At 42.5% G+C, this 8,095-nt stretch overlaps 1 protein-coding gene across 8 annotated transcripts in view; it reads right to left on the minus strand.

The window, feature by feature from the left end:
- elavl2 (ELAV like neuron-specific RNA binding protein 2) overlaps positions 1–6,450 on the minus strand; it is a 103,523-nt gene extending 97,073 nt beyond the window's left edge. The window contains exon 1 of one of the 8 annotated variants that reach the window (XM_038804639.1): positions 6,430–6,450. The gene's annotated coding sequence lies outside the window, so the exon portion shown is untranslated. Of the gene's footprint in view, positions 1–2,885; positions 3,417–6,429 lie in introns of those variants that run through there. The other 7 variants (XM_038804640.1, XM_038804646.1, XM_038804638.1 and 4 more) reach the window with 7 other exon arrangements.
- Between the last annotated feature and the right edge of the window lie 1,645 nt (positions 6,451–8,095).

Below are 8,095 nucleotides of genomic sequence, written 5' to 3' on the forward strand. Positions count from 1 at the left end.
AGTATTACTGTAGCACATTTGCTTTTTCATTCCACAAGTCAAAGTTAATCAACACTTGGCACAACTAACTAGATGGTCACTTATTTCAGAGTGTATAGTGTATTTCAGAGTGTATAGTGAACTAATTCCAATATGAAACATCATTTAAGCCACTCAGCCTTATTGGCTTCACCATTAAAGTGGTTAACTGCAATCATTTAATGCATGATTTATGTTTTCCTAATGTCAATGTTCACTGCACAGGTGAAAGTCACAAGCTAATTAATAACTTTGTTCCACATATTATCGTAACACCATTTTACAGTGGGGCTAGTTCTGCCAGATAAGGTGTTGCAGCATTACTGGACTCAAAACACTGCAAGATTAGCTTGGGTAGCTTTGGTGCATTTTCAAATTTCAACTGATCTTGCCACTTGGAATTGCTTTAAACAATTGCTTACCACTGCAGACAGTATAATTGCATTCAACATGTCTGTATCTGGTGTAATGAGTGCAAATTGCTGGATAAAGAGAAAATACTCCCATCCGCTTTCTAAACTATAGTCATCCATGGTATATTTAAGTCCTCTGGGAGGTCGTGGGGTTCTACCAAAGCAATGATTTTGTGTGTCCAAGAGTTCAGATCTCTGTCTACCTTATTTAAAGCATGAGATCCTGATAAATTCTGGTTTGGGAGGATACTTCATGAAACATGCACTAAACAGCCAGCAGGATGAGGTAAAGTCGGTTTTGGTTTTCATTGATGATTACCACTCGCACCAAGTCGTGGGAATGACAAATTCCATTTTTTGTGCCGTGTTTCAACCCTCGATTCAGATGCATTGATTACTAGGGTGTCAAAATCTGCATTTAGAAGGTCAAGACCATAATCTCAATATCAGGTAGACGCATTTTACCCCTTAAGTTTGATTAAGCACAAAGCGCAAAACAACTCAACGAGCAACCGGAATTGTATTAAATGGGGACAACATGATTTGGAGAAGGTGCTTTCGGGCGCCGGCAGTGAAACACGTGTTACAATAACCAAACCAGACCCTTAAGTCAGCCGCACTGCAACCTAGATCATCATTTTAACTCCATGGACTGCCCTGCAAGCCGAGGAGCAAACCAGCAGGGTTTGCTGCGGAATTGCAGCTCAACCCAACCCTGGGTAGATATGGAGAAGGGATAACCGCAAACCAATGGGAACATAATAGGCTCTTTGCTCCATTTAAATCCAGGCCAGTTTGTGCCACACGATGCAACATCAACACATTTCCCTCCCTTTTCTTCGTGACCAACTGGCAACCCAACCCCAGGTTTGGCGGGAAAAAAAATAACATCCTGATATCTGCAGGGTTGACGATGGCCGCGTTACAAACGGGCGGCTGGCGCCCCCTCAGGGACCCCGAGACAAGCTGAGCCAAGGGTTCCTCCCCACAGCACGGGGGGGGGGGGGGGGAGACAGCTCTGCGAAAGATTGCTACCATTTCTGCGTAAAGACACAAAAGTGTGTGCACATCAACTCAAAGAAAATGGCAGCGTTGCTTTAAGGACCATAAGATGCGAGACCCTCCTCATCCCCACCAGGGAGTTGGGTCTCGTTGCATTAGCTTCCAAAGTGTTTGGCAGCAAAGCCGGGTGGGGCACGCACACCGCTCATCAAAAACCGTGCAAGTATCGATTCAGCCGCTTGCATTAATTAAATCTGTGGCCAAGCGAGAAACCGAACGCCGGTTTGCGACCCCCAGCCAGCCACTCCGAGGTGTCTGCAAAGACGCATGGTGTGTACTTCTCCAAAGTCCGGGGACAGACGCACCGGGATGGATTCTGGAACTGAAGAGACACACACACACATGTGGCCGTGCAAGTAGTGAGTACCCCGAGGTGGAAAACGTTCAAATCTCCACCAAGTAGTAAAAGCAACATCCTCGACTTCAAAAGGAGAGGGGCGTTTACAATTCAGCCATTTAGCCTCGGGGAACTGATTGAGGGAGAATCTCGACCCCCGCACGTGTCGAACTTCAACCGAAGGGCCAGTCAACGCAAGGTCGACGGCTCTGAAAGGTACGCGATGCAAGTTCCATTAATGCCTCGCAAACCATGCACTGGGTCGGAGAGAAAAAAATTACCCGGGTCCAATTGTTTTTGCACATCTTAAAGTTACTACATTAATTTACCAATGTGGTTTCGCCGCATTTTTCTTGCACACTACCCATATTCTGAAACACAAGCACGGGAGATCCATTTATCTTTGGGACTAACTAACGAGCCACCGGTTCTCTCCACCCAACGTTTCTGTTAATGAAATGCGCCCGTATTTTTACATTCAAATCGCCCTAACAAAAAGGAGGGTTAGAAAGAGACTACCAACACCCCCTTCCCCTCCTTAGGTGTGTAAATAACTGCATTTAGATCTGATGCGGAGGAAACGAGAGATCTCGCCTTTCTTTAGACGACAGTATCACTGGTTTGTCATACATATTTCACAGCCTCCAAGTGGAAGATGGTACAAATACACCAAAAAATTAAACAAAATGCACTTTGAAAACGCCGTTCTTGACGCTGCTATGGGACGCATTAAATGTGCATTCAACACCCAGGTTTCAATGATACTGAAGATGGACTTCGTGTTCCCCCTTATTAGGTAGCTCTCTGAAACCTAACTAGTCAGTTCTATAACCGCTATTGGATTTAAGAGGTGTGACTCGAGAGAGTAAGCCAACAAGATGCATATTTACGGGCTGTTTTTGTTTCAACACCATCCACAGACAACACAAAAAGACATCTCATCATAATTGCTGAAATTCCACTTCACTACTGGATTGGACACATTTCATTCTACCCTAAATGTTAAAGGAAATCAGTTAGATGCAAACCAAAGCACAAGTAGAGCTGTCACTTACCTTTTTAAAACGCTTTTTTTTTAAAAAAAACAGTAGAAAAGTTAAGTGTAGTCCTCTGCCAAAAAAGATGTGACGCAAAGGGTATCAATAGTTCGAATACAGCAAAACCCTGAAGTGAACGCAGCCTAGAGAAGTAATATTGGGTAGAAAAAAAAATGTACCAAAAAGAAAGGTCCAATACAGAAAGCAAAGCAAACAGAAAAAATGCACAAAATAAACTTTATTTTAAAAAAACTGGGGAAGTCTTAATTAATTAAATTGGCGGATGGCTTTAAAACAAAAGGAGGGGGAAAAAAACTTAACAAGAAGCAATTTAAAGGAAACAAAAGAATTAAAGGACCGTCAAAACCGGCTTCCAAATCTTCCCCCTACAACAGAAACACCAGCTGCATCACGCTGTAAGGAGGTCTGACGCAGATGGGAAATAAGAAGGCGCTTTTTCTGTCACTGGGAGGTGTGTTCGCGCACTCCTTTATAGAGCCGAACAACACCCGCAGCTCCTGCACCTCTGCCCACATCCGCGCTCACGAGAGCGCCTCAGCACCGTGGCACGCTCACCGCTCTTGGCTGCGGATTCGCGTCGTCTGGAGCACGGCGGACGGATACGCTCCTGGCACGCGCGCCTGCGCGAGCGCGTTTGAGCAGCCTGGTCAGGGCGGGCAAGGGAGGAGCAGGAGGGCGCTGCCCATTGGTTGATCGACACGCTCGCGCCCCTCCCCCAATCGATCCATCGATTTTCGATGGTCTCTTTGGCCCAAGTCCTTGTCAATCATCCGGGCGCTGGGTTCCGAGCGCGTGTCGGCGCTGCTGCGGGCCTGTCAATCACGGGGGAGGGGGCGGGGAAGGGGGAACTCGAGCACGGGGGAAGTCGCCCGGCCACCCGCCCGGCTTCTCTCTGCACTGTCAGCTTGGGGGCGAGTGGAAATCTGGCATTACTATTGAATAGCAAAAACAGGCAGACTCGCCAGGAGAAGTGATTTCTTTTCCCAACCCCCCCACCACCCCAGGTATCCCATTTTCACTGCATAAATAAAAGAGCGAATAAATGAATGTGGATTAACGTCGCTCTTTGGAAAAAAAAAGATTTATTGTTTTAAGTATTAAGTCGAACGATTAATTTCAAATGTGGCGCAAAATATTAGCTTCACCTGCTAATTCTTTTGTCTTATGGAACATGCCTTACTGTATTTACTATTGGTAAGTTACTAGTTTTTTTCTGTTTCCTATGTTTTTCCTGGGGCACTTGAGCTCTCCGTCGGTTGACTTACGATCCGTGTACACAGCCACAAAGTACAAAGCGTTTTAGCCGTTCAGATTGTGAGTGCATTTTTCATGTGTTTCATAGTAGATCAGGACCGCGCAAGTCAAGACAGCGCCCGTTTTCTTAGTCAAACAATAGGGAACGAGGAAGGGTCGTTTCTCTAAATCACCACACAGCTCCCCATCCGCCGAGTCATCTTTCAAATAGCGTAATCCCTCCTCCTGCCAGATAACACGTTTAGGTTGCCCTTGCGCCCGGGTGGGGGTAGTTTTAAAATCGCTCTGCCTACGAAGCGAAAGTAACATTGGAAAAGCACATCTAAAATACCCCAAAATGTGGCCTCGGTGTGGTCGTTTTGAAAGTGACAAAGTTGCAGGCTCAAAACACAAATCCAGGTAACTGGTGTGGTGGGGAGGGGAGAGAAACAATGAAGCCAAACAAAAGCAGCAGTTTGGGAACATTGGCGTTGAGCGCAGTTAAAGCAGTCCCACGTCAATGCTCAATTCCATTTCTTAATTGATTGTGCACAGCAACGTTCTCCTGCTGCTTTTACGGTACGTTAGATCATCTCAAAGAAATCCCATCAAATCATGACGGGTATGAAAGGGGCTTCTGGTTAACTGCTGGTGATATCACAGCGGGGGTATGACTATCCCTGTAATATTAGGACGGAATAAACTCGTACCGTAATGAGGAAACGAACAAACTTGGCATTGAAAAAAAACACTATCCGTTGACAAAGCAGCTTTGTTTGTCAACAATTAAGGACGAAATTAATGCAGACAAAAATACGTAAGGTTATAATATGAATGACAACAGCTTGAACTAAACAATACATGTGTAAATGAGATGGACAGTTTTAACGGTGCATTTTATCTTGGGTACAATCAAAGTACAGCAGCTATCTATTCAACCGGATATTCATTTATACAAGTACAGGAGCTGGGGGAAACCAAGCCCAGAACAGCGTTCGATTTGTTCAAGACTTAGCAGTGAAATTAATTAATTTTAACTCCACCAGTGTAAGAACAGAACATGGTGATAACATTTACCGACACGTTTACACTATCTAGTGATATTGATTCAAGTCAACCGTTTGGTGTCATTTTCTCCGACACCAAAGTTTAAACTATTCCTGCTTCGGCCTTGAAAGCGATTGATGTCTCAAAAAAAGGGTTAGGTGCAATATTCGTAGGGACTACAAATTACATTTAAATACAACAGTTTCTTAATTTGCAGTCCAACAAATTCATTCCTTTGGTCCCAACAAGGCAAATATAAAGTACCCAATTCTCTTGTGTTCAGAAAGATATTAGTAACCTCATGACCTAGGATTGTTTCCTTTAAAATGACAAGTTTCCACTTCAAACACCACCTGAAATTAAAACAAAATTCAATACAAACGTACCCCTTCAAATTCACGTATTCCCTTTATATCAGGATTAAACGTGTAGTTTATACCTTCTGTACCATAAACATTTACTGAGTCCACCCACAATCCTCTGTACTACTAACCGCTTCTTGGTGTATGTCTGGGCTAACTTTTTACTAAGTTATTCCTCATGTTTTAAAAGACATTTGTATTTAAATGCATTCAAAACTGAAGTTCACTTTAGTGGGATATCTTCAATTGTAGAATACGGACTACATTTCGAATGTAACCTATAAGCAGCCTCTGAGTTAGTATCTGCATGCGTAAATTAAAATTTTGTTTTTACACTTGCGATTGAGGGTAGTCCCAGAAAACCTAATAGTTCGAAAAATGATAATGCAGGCATACAGCGATGAGAAATTTATAAACGTTTGTGTTATTTTGTGCATTATTGGAGTTCAAGTGTGTTTTTTTAAATAAACGCTACGCACCTGTCAAGTGTGTTTTTAAATAAACGCTACGCACCTTTCAATCGCTGTTCACTTCAGTGCCCTTCCCCCTCCCTGTGATAACCAGTTTTCTTATTCCACTTTGGATAGTTGATAGAAAATTCGCTGCTTAAAATGCATAGGGAAAAGATGTAGAACTACATGCAGATATCCGCAAAACTTTATTGAATGTTCCTACACTGGTGCGTGTCCCAGTGATTTAACGTGCAGATTAGGGGTAACAAGTATATTAACCACAGCACAACTAGAAATCGTATTCACTTTGCGATTAATGAGCACCAGGTGGACCTCCTGCTGATTGAACATTATCAATTGATTTCGATTTAATTCTGTATTCATTACAACATTGACAAATTATTCGTGCCTCACTTTAAAAAAAACATGTGGAGAAGTTGTACTTACAAATTCCGCAAACAGATTCATTCCTTCTATGGATTGTTCCATCCTCGTTTTGCTAAAATTGCCCTGTTCAAACATATTTTAGTTTCATTTGTGACCGTGAGGGAAACCCCGAAGGGCGAGCTTGTATATTGAATGGCTATTAGAATGCCAGTTTTCGGGGAGATTTTAAAAGTTACTGAAGTGAATTCGTGTGCATTAGGGTATCACAATGCGAATGTGTTAAAACAAATATTCAAAATACATCCTACTCACACCTTTCGAAATAATACGGTTTAACTACATATATCGTTGCGAGTGAAAAATATGTTCACCACCTGCACTCAACCTGATCAAGCTAATGCCTGAAACTAGGAACTAAATGTATAACGAATTGTCAAGGTCAATAGCTTTCAATTGGTTGCTGTGTGCAGCTTTTGTGATCTCCATTCAAGTCACTTAGAGCTGAAGTACAAAATGGCGGCGGCATAGAAAGGCAGGCTATTTCATTTTGGTTAGATAGACTCGTCTGGTCCTGTGCATTGCAGTCATAACAATGATTGTTATCTAAACAAAAGCAGCAGTGTAGCCAAGCTTTAGCAACATTAAATGTGATCCATTGGCGATACGCTGTCTGAATGACAGCCAAAACAGAACACTCTTATAGCCATGTTCTTGCAGTTATTCTCATGTTTATATTGTTGCTTCTTCGAAAGGAGCCGAGAGCTTTTTACCAGAAGTAAATTACGCATTTTCATCCAGCGCATGGAGGTGCACGTATCTATTACCATATTTTCAAACTAACACCTCTCATACTGAACCTGTTTTTTTTTAAAGTGGAGGGGCTCAGAGACATAAATCACACATATAGGACGTGCACAGTGAAGAATTTATAGGTTTTCAAATGTGATTAGTATTCAAGGCCACGATCAACAGCTAAGAAGCCTTGCATTGGGCATTTAGTATATGCACTTTACCACTTGTACTCGCGGATCAGTGGGATATTATGCCTCTGCTGCTTAACCCTGGCTATAACATCCAGATGTTTGAGAATGTAATTCCCTGCACTTCCAGTTTTGCTACAAAATAAGGATTCTTGCAGTGAATATGATATGTTTACAATTTTGTCTTCGTGACAAATTACAACCCCGAGGAATTCCATTTCGACTGTCACTTTGACTTTGTTTCCCGTATGGACATTTAGAATGTATTGATTACCAATTGTGACCTTTAGCCTGACTGTTAAACGCTTATTTTAAGTAATTAGCAACTGTTTAGCTTGTGGAAAAGGGTCCCACATGCTGCTGCTCGTCGGTGGCTTAAATGTGTCGTGAAGTACAGGTGCAACTAACGTTTTAGTTTAGATGTAGTAGTGTGTGCTGCACAGATCCTATAAATATTCCTGCTTTAGGGACACGTGCCACAGAAATGCAACTTGATCGTCAGATTATCTGACACTCCGACAAAATATGTGCACGTCGCATGGAAAGTTCTAGCATTGTGAGGAAGCGATTACCTGAATTTTATTTAGCGAAGCAATTGTCCAAAGTTTCCCTCTGTGACTATCATTGAGAAAGACGCAGTTGCGGTGGGCACATTTTAATTAAAATTAATATTCTATCATTTTAAAAAAAGGAATCAAGGGTGTTACGAAAAACTGATAACGTTTCGAGATGCCTTAGTCCTTATG

Source organism: Scyliorhinus canicula, chromosome 8 (assembly GCF_902713615.1).
Source record: "Scyliorhinus canicula chromosome 8, sScyCan1.1, whole genome shotgun sequence".
In the NCBI taxonomy this organism is placed as follows: Eukaryota; Metazoa; Chordata; class Chondrichthyes; order Carcharhiniformes; family Scyliorhinidae; genus Scyliorhinus; species Scyliorhinus canicula.